The sequence below is a fragment of the Triturus cristatus genome, chromosome 11 (assembly GCF_964204655.1).
Source record: "Triturus cristatus chromosome 11, aTriCri1.1, whole genome shotgun sequence".
In the NCBI taxonomy this organism is placed as follows: domain Eukaryota; kingdom Metazoa; phylum Chordata; class Amphibia; order Caudata; family Salamandridae; genus Triturus; species Triturus cristatus.
The window spans coordinates 1,141,327,689-1,141,342,050 of record NC_140594.1 but is presented as its reverse complement, the minus strand read 5'-3'; the positions used below and the strand labels follow the sequence as shown (position 1 = coordinate 1,141,342,050).

General features: G+C 44.8%; 8 non-coding genes across 8 annotated transcripts; all 8 read left to right on the top strand.

Moving 5' to 3' along the window:
• Nucleotides 1-273: 273 nt before the first annotated feature.
• TRNAG-CCC (transfer RNA glycine (anticodon CCC)) lies at nucleotides 274-345 on the top strand. Its single transcript has one exon. It is a non-coding gene; the product is annotated as a tRNA-Gly (tRNA).
• Nucleotides 346-1,861: 1,516 nt separating this feature from the next.
• TRNAG-CCC (transfer RNA glycine (anticodon CCC)) lies at nucleotides 1,862-1,933 on the top strand. The gene has a single exon. It is a non-coding gene; the product is annotated as a tRNA-Gly (tRNA).
• Nucleotides 1,934-3,460: 1,527 nt separating this feature from the next.
• Nucleotides 3,461-3,532, top strand: TRNAG-CCC (transfer RNA glycine (anticodon CCC)). The gene has a single exon. It is a non-coding gene; the product is annotated as a tRNA-Gly (tRNA).
• A 1,516-nt stretch (nucleotides 3,533-5,048) lies between these two features.
• TRNAG-CCC (transfer RNA glycine (anticodon CCC)) lies at nucleotides 5,049-5,120 on the top strand. Its single transcript has one exon. It is a non-coding gene; the product is annotated as a tRNA-Gly (tRNA).
• A 1,527-nt stretch (nucleotides 5,121-6,647) lies between these two features.
• On the top strand, nucleotides 6,648-6,719 carry TRNAG-CCC (transfer RNA glycine (anticodon CCC)). The gene has a single exon. It is a non-coding gene; the product is annotated as a tRNA-Gly (tRNA).
• A 3,104-nt stretch (nucleotides 6,720-9,823) lies between these two features.
• TRNAG-CCC (transfer RNA glycine (anticodon CCC)) lies at nucleotides 9,824-9,895 on the top strand. The gene has a single exon. It is a non-coding gene; the product is annotated as a tRNA-Gly (tRNA).
• Nucleotides 9,896-11,422: 1,527 nt separating this feature from the next.
• Nucleotides 11,423-11,494, top strand: TRNAG-CCC (transfer RNA glycine (anticodon CCC)). Its single transcript has one exon. It is a non-coding gene; the product is annotated as a tRNA-Gly (tRNA).
• Nucleotides 11,495-13,021: 1,527 nt separating this feature from the next.
• Nucleotides 13,022-13,093, top strand: TRNAG-CCC (transfer RNA glycine (anticodon CCC)). The gene has a single exon. It is a non-coding gene; the product is annotated as a tRNA-Gly (tRNA).
• Nucleotides 13,094-14,362: the final 1,269 nt, after the last annotated feature.

Below are 14,362 nucleotides of genomic sequence, written 5' to 3'. Positions count from 1 at the left end.
CATTTCATGGAAGGCACTCTCTTTCTCTTCGCTGCTTTGCTTCCAATGCTGCCTAAATATGTTCATTTCCACTATTTGTACTACTGCTTTCCATTTCTTCTCTTCTGCACAGATTTGGCCTTGGTTTCAATCCCCAGTTCCTTACCCTCTACAAGAAACTTTCTACTGCTTTTCATGTTGGTATCTAAACCAAATGCACCATTGAAACTGGTGCAAGATAGTCATTGAACTCGGGGTTGTAATCTTTAGAACCGAGAGCAACCACATCATAGGGCGCTGGTGGTATAGTGGTGAGCATAGCTGCTTCCCAAGCAGTTGACCCGGGTTCGATTCCCGGCCAATGCAGTGCAAATTTTTATATGTTCTCCAAGCAGGATTTGTTTTTATGCAACATGTCACAAAACGGAAATATCATGAACAGATTAATCAGACGTTAAATTAAAAAAAAAATGAAATACTTAGGCAGGCATCTCGATCGCCCCATCTGCTACATTCATTGTCCTATTAGATGCTATTTTCCAAAAAGCAGAGTCACCACTCACATGTGCTGGTAATAAATATGTTGCGGGCGGTAGACAATGAAAGGGCTGAACCCCGACTAGACATTCTAACTGTAGCATCTCTATATTAAAAAGCATTTCTAGGCAATATCTAGCATGTGAATAAAAGTAGGCAAGATCCACCGATGAATCTGGCAAAAGTCCCCAACGATTTTGTGCACACTTGTTCTCTCACCTGAATGCAGCGCCACCTTGTAGCCATCGGATGTAACTGCAGCTCACAAAATGTTATATCAGAGAGCAAGTTGAGAGGACTCCAAGAGGCAGATGTCCATGGAAAGAGCCTCTCATGACAGCAGGAAGGTTGGATATTTCAAGATGGCAACATTTCCTCTCCAACGTCCTCACGTCCCGAACACTCCCAAACGCTCAAAAGCCTCGCCCTCACCGGGTAGATCTCTGGCTCCCAGTTAAAATCAAATCCTGAGCATGCTAGCGCTAGGATCAAAGAGAGAGGAGAGGGTTAGAGAGCTGCTATCTTGGTAAAGGCCTGAAACTGCTAGTTCCCAAGAGGGTCTGCACTTTCAGTTATGACTGACTGTGAGACGAGAAGATGAAGATTTTCTGCACCCAGCATACATTGCAGCATGCTTAGGCAAATGAGGAGCGAGACCCACCAATCCCTCGCCACTTCGCTGAAAGCTCCTCCTCTGCATAAAGAGAACACTTTTACAAGGGAGCAGAGTGGCGCAGCGGAAGCGTGCTGGGCCCATAACCCAGAGGTCGATGGATCGAAACCATCCTCTGCTATAATATTTCTTGTTTTTTCTTCTGAGGACCAATCTGTCATTTCCACGCTACCAGCAAGGAAAAGCGCAGGCTTGTGCTAGCTATGTGAGAAAAGACTTCTCAACTATCTGTCTCTGCTGAAATACAAGAGAGTGATCGCCAAAGGATCAACCCCATACTTTGAAAGTAAAGATACCCAATTATAAGCATAAATGACTGGTGGGACCGTCACACGTTTTTCTGGGCATGCTTTGAATGTCATTCTTGCCTTTTCGTTCTGCTCTTATCATTCTCCTGGGCATTTCATGGAAGGCACTCTCTTTCTCTTCGCTGCTTTGCTTCCAATGCTGCCTAAATATGTTCATTTCCACTATTTGTACTACTGCTTTCCATTTCTTCTCTTCTGCACAGATTTGGCCTTGGTTTCAATCCCCAGTTCCTTACCCTCTACAAGAAACTTTCTACTGCTTTTCATGTTGGTATCTAAACCAAATGCACCATTGAAACTGGTGCAAGATAGTCATTGAACTCGGGGTTGTAATCTTTAGAACCGAGAGCACCCACATCATAGGGCGTTGGTGGTATAGTGGTGAGCATAGCTGCTTCCCAAGCAGTTGACCCGGGTTCGATTCCCGGCCAATGCAGTGCAAATTTGTATATGTTCTCCAAGCAGGATTTGTTTTAATGCAACATGTCACAAAACGGAAATATCATGAACAGATTAATCAGACGTTAAATTAAAAAAAAAATGAAATACTTAGGCAGGCATCTCGATCGCCCCATCTGCTACATTCATTGTCCTATTAGATGCTATTTTCCAAAAAGCAGAGTTACCACTCACATGTGCTGGTAATAAATATGTTGCGGGCGGTAGACAATGAAAGGGCTGAACCCCGACCAGACATTCTAACTCTAGCATCTCTATATTAAAAAGCATTTCTAGGCAATATCTAGCACGTGAATAAAAGTAGGCAAGATCCACCGATGAATCTGGCAAAAGTCCCCAACGATTTTGTGCACACTTGTTCTCTCACCTGAATGCAGCGCCACCTTGTAGCCATCGGATGTAACTGCAGCTCACAAAATGTTATATCAGAGAGCAAGTTGAGAGGACTCCAAGAGGCAGATGTCCATGGAAAGAGCCTCTCACGACAGCAGGAAGGTTGGATATTTCAAGATGGCAACATTTCCTGTCCAATGTCCTCACGTCCCGAACGCTCCCAAACGCTCAAAAGCCTCACACCGGGCAAGCCCTCACCGGGTAGATCTCTGGCTCCCAGTTAAAATCAAATCCTGAGCATGCTAGCGCTAGGATCAAAGAGAGAGGAGAGGGTTAGAGAGCTGCTATCTTGGTAAAGGCCTGAAACTGCTAGTTCCCAAGAGGGTCTGCACTTTCAGTTATGACTGACTGTGAGACGAGAAGATGAAGATTTTCTGCACCCAGCATACATTGCAGCATGCTTAGGCAAATGAGGAGCGAGACCCACCAATCCCTCGCCACTTCCCTGAAAGCTCCTCCTCTGCATAAAGAGAACACTTTTACAAGGGAGCAGAGTGGCGCAGCGGAAGCGTGCTGGGCCCATAACCCAGAGGTCGATGGATCGAAACCATCCTCTGCTATAATATTTCTTGTTTTTTCTTCTGAGAACCAATCTGTCATTTCCACGCTACCAGCAAGGAAAAGCGCAGGCTTGTGCTAGCAATGTGAGAAAAGACTTCTCAACTATCTGTCTCTGCTGAAATACAAGAGAGTGATCGCCAAAGGATCAACCCCATACTTTGAAAGTAAAGATACCCAATTATAAGCATAAATGACTGGTGGGACCGTCACACGTTTTTCTGGGCATGCTTTGAATGTCATTCTTGCCTTTTCGTTCTGCTCTTATCATTCTCCTGGGCATTTCATGGAAGGCACTCTCTTTCTCTTCGCTGCTTTGCTTCCAATGCTGCCTAAATATGTTCATTTCCACTATTTGTACTACTGCTTTCCATTTCTTCTCTTCTGCACAGATTTGGCCTTGGTTTCAAACCCCAGTTCCTTACCCTCTACAAGAAACTTTCTACTGCTTTTCATGTTGGTATCTAAACCAAATGCACCATTGAAACTGGTGCAAGATAGTCATTGAACTCGGGGTTGTAATCTTTAGAACCGAGAGAAACCACATCATAGGGCATTGGTGGTATAGTGGTGAGCATGGCTGCTTCCCAAGCAGTTAACCCGGGTTCGATTCCCGGCCAATGCAGTGCAAATTTTTATATGTTCTCCAAGCAGGATTTGTTTTAATGCAACATGTCACAAAACGGAAATATCATGAACAGATTAATCAGACGTTAAATTAAAAAAAAAATGAAATACTTAGGCAGGCATCTCGATCGCCCCATCTGCTACATTCATTGTCCTATTAGATGCTATTTTCCAAAAAGCAGAGTCACCACTCACATGTGCTGGTAATAAATATGTTGCGGGCGGTAGACAATGAAAGGGCTGAACCCCGACTAGACATTCTAACTGTAGCATCTCTATATTAAAAAGCATTTCTAGGCAATATCTAGCATGTGAATAAAAGTAGGCAAGATCCACCGATGAATCTGGCAAAAGTCCCCAACGATTTTGTGCACACTTGTTCTCTCACCTGAATGCAGCGCCACCTTGTAGCCATCGGATGTAACTGCAGCTCACAAAATGTTATATCAGAGAGCAAGTTGAGAGGACTCCAAGAGGCAGATGTCCATGGAAAGAGCCTCTCATGACAGCAGGAAGGTTGGATATTTCAAGATGGCAACATTTCCTCTCCAACGTCCTCACGTCCCGAACACTCCCAAACGCTCAAAAGCCTCGCCCTCACCGGGTAGATCTCTGGCTCCCAGTTAAAATCAAATCCTGAGCATGCTAGCGCTAGGATCAAAGAGAGAGGAGAGGGTTAGAGAGCTGCTATCTTGGTAAAGGCCTGAAACTGCTAGTTCCCAAGAGGGTCTGCACTTTCAGTTATGACTGACTGTGAGACGAGAAGATGAAGATTTTCTGCACCCAGCATACATTGCAGCATGCTTAGGCAAATGAGGAGCGAGACCCACCAATCCCTCGCCACTTCGCTGAAAGCTCCTCCTCTGCATAAAGAGAACACTTTTACAAGGGAGCAGAGTGGCGCAGCGGAAGCGTGCTGGGCCCATAACCCAGAGGTCGATGGATCGAAACCATCCTCTGCTATAATATTTCTTGTTTTTTCTTCTGAGGACCAATCTGTCATTTCCACGCTACCAGCAAGGAAAAGCGCAGGCTTGTGCTAGCTATGTGAGAAAAGACTTCTCAACTATCTGTCTCTGCTGAAATACAAGAGAGTGATCGCCAAAGGATCAACCCCATACTTTGAAAGTAAAGATACCCAATTATAAGCATAAATGACTGGTGGGACCGTCACACGTTTTTCTGGGCATGCTTTGAATGTCATTCTTGCCTTTTCGTTCTGCTCTTATCATTCTCCTGGGCATTTCATGGAAGGCACTCTCTTTCTCTTCGCTGCTTTGCTTCCAATGCTGCCTAAATATGTTCATTTCCACTATTTGTACTACTGCTTTCCATTTCTTCTCTTCTGCACAGATTTGGCCTTGGTTTCAATCCCCAGTTCCTTACCCTCTACAAGAAACTTTCTACTGCTTTTCATGTTGGTATCTAAACCAAATGCACCATTGAAACTGGTGCAAGATAGTCATTGAACTCGGGGTTGTAATCTTTAGAACCGAGAGCACCCACATCATAGGGCGTTGGTGGTATAGTGGTGAGCATAGCTGCTTCCCAAGCAGTTGACCCGGGTTCGATTCCCGGCCAATGCAGTGCAAATTTGTATATGTTCTCCAAGCAGGATTTGTTTTAATGCAACATGTCACAAAACGGAAATATCATGAACAGATTAATCAGACGTTAAATTAAAAAAAAAATGAAATACTTAGGCAGGCATCTCGATCGCCCCATCTGCTACATTCATTGTCCTATTAGATGCTATTTTCCAAAAAGCAGAGTTACCACTCACATGTGCTGGTAATAAATATGTTGCGGGCGGTAGACAATGAAAGGGCTGAACCCCGACCAGACATTCTAACTCTAGCATCTCTATATTAAAAAGCATTTCTAGGCAATATCTAGCACGTGAATAAAAGTAGGCAAGATCCACCGATGAATCTGGCAAAAGTCCCCAACGATTTTGTGCACACTTGTTCTCTCACCTGAATGCAGCGCCACCTTGTAGCCATCGGATGTAACTGCAGCTCACAAAATGTTATATCAGAGAGCAAGTTGAGAGGACTCCAAGAGGCAGATGTCCATGGAAAGAGCCTCTCACGACAGCAGGAAGGTTGGATATTTCAAGATGGCAACATTTCCTGTCCAATGTCCTCACGTCCCGAACGCTCCCAAACGCTCAAAAGCCTCACACCGGGCAAGCCCTCACCGGGTAGATCTCTGGCTCCCAGTTAAAATCAAATCCTGAGCATGCTAGCGCTAGGATCAAAGAGAGAGGAGAGGGTTAGAGAGCTGCTATCTTGGTAAAGGCCTGAAACTGCTAGTTCCCAAGATGGTCTGCACTTTCAGTTATGACTGACTGTGAGACGAGAAGATGAAGATTTTCTGCACCCAGCATACATTGCAGCATGCTTAGGCAAATGAGGAGCGAGACCCACCAATCCCTCGCCACTTCCCTGAAAGCTCCTCCTCTGCATAAAGAGAACACTTTTACAAGGGAGCAGAGTGGCGCAGCGGAAGCGTGCTGGGCCCATAACCCAGAGGTCGATGGATCGAAACCATCCTCTGCTATAATATTTCTTGTTTTTTCTTCTGAGAACCAATCTGTCATTTCCACGCTACCAGCAAGGAAAAGCGCAGGCTTGTGCTAGCAATGTGAGAAAAGACTTCTCAACTATCTGTCTCTGCTGAAATACAAGAGAGTGATCGCCAAAGGATCAACCCCATACTTTGAAAGTAAAGATACCCAATTATAAGCATAAATGACTGGTGGGACCGTCACACGTTTTTCTGGGCATGCTTTGAATGTCATTCTTGCCTTTTCGTTCTGCTCTTATCATTCTCCTGGGCATTTCATGGAAGGCACTCTCTTTCTCTTCGCTGCTTTGCTTCCAATGCTGCCTAAATATGTTCATTTCCACTATTTGTACTACTGCTTTCCATTTCTTCTCTTCTGCACAGATTTGGCCTTGGTTTCAATCCCCAGTTCCTTACCCTCTACAAGAAACTTTCTACTGCTTTTCATGTTGGTATCTAAACCAAATGCACCATTGAAACTGGTGCAAGATAGTCATTGAACTCGGGGTTGTAATCTTTAGAACCGAGAGAAACCACATCATAGGGCATTGGTGGTATAGTGGTGAGCATGGCTGCTTCCCAAGCAGTTGACCCGGGTTCGATTCCCGGCCAATGCAGTGCAAATTTTTATATGTTCTCCAAGCAGGATTTGTTTTAATGCAACATGTCACAAAACGGAAATATCATGAACAGATTAATCAGACGTTAAATTAAAAAAAAAATGAAATACTTAGGCAGGCATCTCGATCGCCCCATCTGCTACATTCATTGTCCTATTAGATGCTATTTTCCAAAAAGCAGAGTCACCACTCACATGTGCTGGTAATAAATATGTTGCGGGCGGTAGACAATGAAAGGGCTGAACCCCGACTAGACATTCTAACTGTAGCATCTCTATATTAAAAAGCATTTCTAGGCAATATCTAGCATGTGAATAAAAGTAGGCAAGATCCACCGATGAATCTGGCAAAAGTCCCCAACGATTTTGTGCACACTTGTTCTCTCACCTGAATGCAGCGCCACCTTGTAGCCATCGGATGTAACTGCAGCTCACAAAATGTTATATCAGAGAGCAAGTTGAGAGGACTCCAAGAGGCAGATGTCCATGGAAAGAGCCTCTCATGACAGCAGGAAGGTTGGATATTTCAAGATGGCAACATTTCCTGTCCAACGTCCTCACGTCCCGAACGCTCCCAAATGCTCAAAAGCCTCGCCCTCACCGGGTAGATCTCTGGCTCCCAGTTAAAATCAAATCCTGAGCATGCTAGCGCTATGATCAAAGAGAGAGGAGAGGGTTAGAGAGCTGCTATCTTGGTAAAGGCCTGAAACTGCTAGTTCCCAAGAGGGTCTGCACTTTCAGTTATGACTGACTGTGAGACGAGAAGATGAAGATTTTCTGCACCCAGCATACATTGCAGCATGCTTAGGCAAATGAGGAGCGAGACCCACCAATCCCTCGCCACTTCTCTGAAAGCTCCTCCTCTGCATAAAGAGAACACTTTTACAAGGGAGCAGAGTGGCGCAGCGGAAGCGTGCTGGGCCCATAACCCAGAGGTCGATGGATCGAAACCATCCTCTGCTATAATATTTCTTGTTTTTTCTTCTGAGGACCAATCTGTCATTTCCACGCTACCAGCAAGGAAAAGCGCAGGCTTGTGCTAGCTATGTGAGAAAAGACTTCTCAACTATCTGTCTCTGCTGAAATACAAGAGAGTGATCGCCAAAGGATCAACCCCATACTTTGAAAGTAAAGATACCCAATTATAAGCATAAATGACTGGTGGGACCGTCACACGTTTTTCTGGGCATGCTTTGAATGTCACTCTTGCCTTTTCGTTCTGCTCTTATCATTCTCCTGGGCATTTCATGGAAGGCACTCTCTTTCTCTTCGCTGATTTGCTTCCAATGCTGCCTAAATATGTTCATTTCCACTATTTGTACTACTGCTTTCCATTTCTTCTCTTCTGCACAGATTTGGCCTTGGTTTCAATCCCCAGTTCCTTACCCTCTACAAGAAACTTTCTACTGCTTTTCATGTTGGTATCTAAACCAAATGCACCATTGAAACTGGTGCAAGATAGTCATTGAACTCGGGGTTGTAATCTTTAGAACCGAGCGCAACCACATCATAGGGCGTTGGTGGTATAGTGGTGAGCATAGCTGCTTCCCAAGCAGTTGACGCGGGTTCGATTCCCGGCCAATGCAGTGCAAATTTTTATATGTTCTCCAAGCAGAATTTGTTTTAATGCAACATGTCACAAAACGGAAATATCATGAACAGATTAATCAGACGTTAAATTAAAAAAAAAATGAAATACTTAGGCAGGCATCTCGATCGCCCCATCTGCTACATTCATTGTCCTATTAGATGCTATTTTCCAAAAAGCAGAGTCACCACTCACATGTGCTGGTAATAAATATGTTGCGGGCGGTAGACAATGAAAGGGCTGAACCCCGACTAGACATTCTAACTGTAGCATCTCTATATTAAAAAGCATTTCTAGGCAATATCTAGCATGTGAATAAAAGTAGGCAAGATCCACCGATGAATCTGGCAAAAGTCCCCAACGATTTTGTGCACACTTGTTCTCTCACCTGAATGCAGCGCCACCTTGTAGCCATCGGATGTAACTGCAGCTCACAAAATGTTATATCAGAGAGCAAGTTGAGAGGACTCCAAGAGGCAGATGTCCATGGAAAGAGCCTCTCATGACAGCAGGAAGGTTGGATATTTCAAGATGGCAACATTTCCTGTCCAACGTCCTCACGTCCCGAACGCTCCCAAACGCTCAAAAGCCTCGCCCTCACCGGGTAGATCTCTGGCTCCCAGTTAAAATCAAATCCTCAGCATGCTAGCGCTAGGATCAAAGAGAGAGGAGAAGGTTAGAGAGCTGCTATCTTGGTAAAGGCCTGAAACTGCTAGTTCCCAAGAGGGTCTGCACTTTCAGTTATGACTGACTGTGAGACGAGAAGATGAAGATTTTCTGCACCCAGCATACATTGCAGCATGCTTAGGCAAATGAGGAGCGAGACCCACCAATCCCTCGCCACTTCGCTGAAAGCTCCTCCTCTGCATAAAGAGAACACTTTTACAAGGGAGCAGAGTGGCGCAGCGGAAGCGTGCTGGGCCCATAACCCAGAGGTCGATGGATCGAAACCATCCTCTGCTATAATATTTCTTGTTTTTTCTTCTGAGAACCAATCTGTCATTTCCACGCTACAAGCAAGGAAAAGCGCAGGCTTGTGCTAGCTATGTGAGAAAAGACTTCTCAACTATCTGTCTCTGCTGAAACACAACAGAGTGATCGCCAAAGGATCAACCCCATACTTTGAAAGTAAAGATTCCAAATTATAAGCATAAATGACTGGTGGGACCGTCACACGTTTTTCTGGGCATGCTTTGAATGTCATTCTTGCCTTTTCGTTCTGCTCTTATCATTCTCCTGGGCATTTCATGGAAGGCACTCTCTTTCTCTTCGCTGCTTTGCTTCCAATGCTGCCTAAATATGTTCATTTCCACTATTTGTACTACTGCTTTCCATTTCTTCTCTTCTGCACAGATTTGGCCTTGGTTTCAATCCCCAGTTCCTTACCCTCTACAAGAAACTTTCTACTGCTTTTCATGTTGGTATCTAAACCAAATGCACCATTGAAACTGGTGCAAGATAGTCATTGAACTCGGGGTTGTAATCTTTAGAACCGAGAGCAACCACATCATAGGGCGTTGGTGGTATAGTGGTGAGCATAGCTGCTTCCCAAGCAGTTGACCCGGGTTCGATTCCCGGCCAATGCAGTGCAAATTTTTATATGTTCTCCAAGCAGGATTTGTTTTAATGCAACATGTCACAAAACGGAAATATCATGAACAGATTAATCAGACGTTAAATTAAAAAAATAATGAAATACTTAGGCAGGCATCTCGATCGCCCCATCTGCTACATTCATTGTCCTATTAGATGCTATTTTCCAAAAAGCAGAGTCACCACTCACATGTGCTGGTAATAAATATGTTGCGGGCGGTAGACAATGAAAGGGCTGAACCCCGACCAGACATTCTAACTCTAGCATCTCTATATTAAAAAGCATTTCTAGGCAATATCTAGCATGTGAATAAAAGTAGGCAAGATCCACCGATGAATCTGGCAAAAGTCCCCAACGATTTTGTGCACACTTGTTCTCTCACCTGAATGCAGCGCCACCTTGTAGCCATCGGATGTAACTGCAGCTCACAAAATGTTATATCAGAGAGCAAGTTGAGAGGACTCCAAGAGGCAGATGTCCATGGAAAGAGCCTCTCACGACAGCAGGAAGGTTGGATATTTCAAGATGGCAACATTTCCTGTCCAATGTCCTCACGTCCCGAACGCTCCCAAACGCTCAAAAGCCTCACACCAGGCAAGCCCTCACCGGGTAGATCTCTGGCTCCCAGTTAAAATCAAATCCTGAGCATGCTAGCGCTAGGATCAAAGAGAGAGGAGAGGGTTAGAGAGCTGCTATCTTGGTAAAGGCCTGAAACTGCTAGTTCCCAAGAGGGTCTGCACTTTCAGTTATGACTGACTGTGAGACGAGAAGATGAAGATTTTCTGCACCCAGCATACATTGCAGCATGCTTAGGCAAATGAGGAGCGAGACCCACCAATCCCTCGCCACTTCGCTGAAAGCTCCTCCTCTGCATAAAGAGAACACTTTTACAAGGGAGCAGAGTGGCGCAGCGGAAGCGTGCTGGGCCCATAACCCAGAGGTCGATGGATCGAAACCATCCTCTGCTATAATATTTCTTGTTTTTTCTTCTGAGGACCAATCTGTCATTTCCACGCTACCAGCAAGGAAAAGCGCAGGCTTGTGCTAGCTATGTGAGAAAAGACTTCTCAACTATCTGTCTCTGCTGAAATACAAGAGAGTGATCGCCAAAGGATCAACCCCATACTTTGAAAGTAAAGATACCCAATTATAAGCATAAATGACTGGTGGGACCGTCACACGTTTTTCTGGGCATGCTTTGAATGTCATTTTTGCCTTTTCGTTCTGCTCTTATCATTCTCCTGGGCATTTCATGGAAGGCACTCTCTTTCTCTTCGCTGCTTTGCTTCCAATGCTGCCTAAATATGTTCATTTCCACTATTTGTACTACTGCTTTCCATTTCTTCTCTTCTGCACAGATTTGGCCTTGGTTTCAATCCCCAGTTCCTTACCCTCTACAAGAAACTTTCTACTGCTTTTCATGTTGGTATCTAAACCAAATGCACCATTGAAACTGGTGCAAGATAGTCATTGAACTCGGGGTTGTAATCTTTAGAACCGAGAGCACCCACATCATAGGGCGTTGGTGGTATAGTGGTGAGCATAGCTGCTTCCCAAGCAGTTGACCCGGGTTCGATTCCCGGCCAATGCAGTGCAAATTTTTATATGTTCTCCAAGCAGGATTTGTTTTAATGCAACATGTCACAAAACAGAAATATCATGAACAGATTAATCAGACGTTAAATTAAAAAAAAAATGAAATACTTAGGCAGGCATCTCGATCGCCCCATCTGCTACATTAATTGTCCTATTAGATGCTATTTTCCAAAAAGCAGAGTCACCACTCACATGTGCTGGTAATAAATATGTTGGGGGCGGTAGACAATGAAAGGGCTGAACCCCGACCAGACATTCTAACTCTAGCATCTCTATATTAAAAAGCATTTCTAGGCAATATCTAGCATGTGAATAAAAGTAGGCAAGATCCACCGATGAATCTGGCAAAAGTCCCCAACGATTTTGTGCACACTTGTTCTCTCACCTGAATGCAGCGCCACCTTGTAGCCATCGGATGTAACTGCAGCTCACAAAATGTTATATCAGAGAGCAAGTTGAGAGGACTCCAAGAGGCAGATGTCCATGGAAAGAGCCTCTCACGACAGCAGGAAGGTTGGATATTTTAAGATGGCAACATTTCCTGTCCAATGTCCTCACGTCCCGAACGCTCCCAAACGCTCAAAAGCCTCACACCGGGCAAGCCCTCACCGGGTAGATATCTGGCTCCCAGTTAAAATCAAATCCTGAGCATGCTAGCGCTAGGATCAAAGAGAGAGGAGAGGGTTAGAGAGCTGCTATCTTGGTAAAGGCCTGAAACTGCTGGTTCCCAAGAGGGTCTGCACTTTCAGTTATGACTGACTGTGAGACGAGAAGATGAAGATTTTCTGCACCCAGCATACATTGCAGCATGCTTAGGCAAATGAGGAGCGAGACCCACCAATCCCTCGCCACTTCGCTGAAAGCTCCTCCTCTGCATAAAGAGAACACTTTTACAAGGGAGCAGAGTGGCGCAGCGGAAGCGTGCTGGGCCCATAACCCATAGGTCGATGGATCGAAACCATCCTCTGCTATAATATTTCTTGTTTTTTCTTCTGAGAACCAATCTGTCATTTCCACGCTACCAGCAAGGAAAAGCGCAGGCTTGTGCTAGCTATGTGAGAAAAGACTTCTCAACTATCTGTCTCTGCTGAAATACAAGAGAGTGATCGCCAAAGGATCAACCCCATACTTTGAAAGTAAAGATACCCAATTATAAGCATAAATGACTGGTGGGACCATCACACGTTTTTCTGGGCATGCTTTGAATGTCATTCTTGCCTTTTCGTTCTGCTCTTATCATTCTCCTGGGCATTTCATGGAAGGCACTCTCTTTCTCTTCGCTGCTTTGCTTCCAATGCTGCCTAAATATGTTCATTTCCACTATTTGTACTACTGCTTTCCATTTCTTCTCTTCTGCACAGATTTGGCCTTGGTTTCAATCCCCAGTTCCTTACCCTCTACAAGAAACTTTCTACTGCTTTTCATGTTGGTATCTAAACCAAATGCACCATTGAAACTGGTGCAAGATAGTCATTGAACTCGGGATTGTAATCTTTAGAACCGAGAGCAACCACATCATAGGGCGTTGGTGGTATAGTGGTGAGCATAGCTGCTTCCCAAGCAGTTGACCCGGGTTCGATTCCCGGCCAATGCAGTGCAAATTTTTATATGTTCTCCAAGCAGGATTTGTTTTAATGCAACATGTCACAAAACGGAAATATCATGAACAGATTAATCAGACGTTAAATTAAAAAAAAAAATGAAATACTTAGGCAGGCATCTCGATCGCCCCATCTGCTACATTCATTGTCCTATTAGATGCTATTTTCCAAAAAGCAGAGTCACCACTCACATGTGCTGGTAATAAATATGTTGCGGGCGGTAGACAATGAAAGGGCTGAACCCCGACCAGACATTCTAACTCTAGCATCTCTATATTAAAAAGCATTTCTAGGCAATATCTAGCATGTGAATAAAAGTAGGCAAGATCCACCGATGAATCTGGCAAAAGTCCCCAACGATTTTGTGCACACTTGTTCTCTCACCTGAATGCAGCGCCACCTTGTAGCCATCGGATGTAACTGCAGCTCACAAAATGTTATATCAGAGAGCAAGTTGAGAGGACTCCAAGAGGCAGATGTCCATGGAAAGAGCCTCTCACGACAGCAGGAAGGTTGGATATTTCAAGATGGCAACATTTCCTGTCCAACGTCCTCACGTCCCGAACGCTCCCAAACGCTCAAAAGCCTCACACCGGGCAAGCCCTCACCGGGTAGATCTCTGGCTCCCAGTTAAAATCAAATCCTGAGCATGCTAGCGCTACGATCAAAGAGAGAGGAGAGGGTTAGAGAGCTGCTATCTTGGTAAAGGCCTGAAACTGCTAGTTCCCAAGAGGGTCTGCACTTTCAGTTATGACTGACTGTGAGACGAGAAGATGAAGATTTTCTGCACCCAGCATACATTGCAGCATGCTTAGGCAAATGAGGAGCGAGACCCACCAATCCCTCGCCACTTCGCTGAAAGCTCCTCCTCTGCATAAAGAGAACACTTTTACAAGGGAGCAGAGTGGCGCAGCGGAAGCGTGCTGGGCCCATAACCCAGAGGTCGATGGATCGAAACCATCCTCTGCTATAATATTTCTTGTTTTTTCTTCTGAGGACCAATCTGTCATTTCCACGCTACCAGCAAGGAAAAGCGCAGGCTTGTGCTAGCTATGTGAGAAAAGACTTCTCAACTATCTGTCTCTGCTGAAATACAAGAGAGTGATCGCCAAAGGATCAACCCCATACTTTGAAAGTAAAGATACCCAATTATAAGCATAAATGACTGGTGGGACCGTCACACGTTTTTCTGGGCATGCTTTGAATGTCATTCTTGCCTTTTCGTTCTGCTCTTATCATTCTCCTGGGCATTTCATGGAAGG